Genomic DNA, 542 nt, shown 5'->3' with positions numbered 1-542 from the left:
GCGCCGGCCCCTGGTGGCTCCCGGGGGCGGGGTCACAGGCAAGGCCGCCCCGCCAGGGAGGGCCCCGGGGCGCGCACACCCCTCCTGTCTCCCCGCCGCCCCTCAGCAGCGGACGTCGTCACCCGCCTGTCCCGCTCCCCGCTCTGACTCTGGTGCATCCTCTCACCCCCGCCCCTTAGCCTGGACCCCAGCTCTTGCCTGCACGCGCAAATCTTTTAAACAGAAGTAAATACAAATAACAATAACGGGGACTGTGGCAGACAAGGGGAGACCCCCAGAACTCAACCTGGAAGCGACACTGCATCGCAGCAGCATAACAGCCTTCCTCTTGTCCCCCCTTTTTAGCAACAATCGGGCATCCGCCCCCGAGCAAGTGTGGGCTGCAGGGGCGTGTGCCGGGGCCGGGAGAAGCCCCCCGGTATCCACAGAGACAGACGGGCTTCGGAGCGGCCGGCCCTGGTCACCGCGGAGGGGGACCCTGGTGAGGGTTGGGGTTAGGACGCCCGGGTGCGGCCGGGAGGGCCGGCTTGGTGGGGGCCGTG

The sequence above is a fragment of the Condylura cristata genome, unplaced genomic scaffold, assembly GCF_000260355.1.
Source record: "Condylura cristata isolate star-nosed mole 26May11 unplaced genomic scaffold, ConCri1.0 scaffold00014, whole genome shotgun sequence".
In the NCBI taxonomy this organism is placed as follows: Eukaryota; Metazoa; Chordata; class Mammalia; order Eulipotyphla; family Talpidae; genus Condylura; species Condylura cristata.
Note: the sequence above shows the minus strand (reverse complement) of the source record.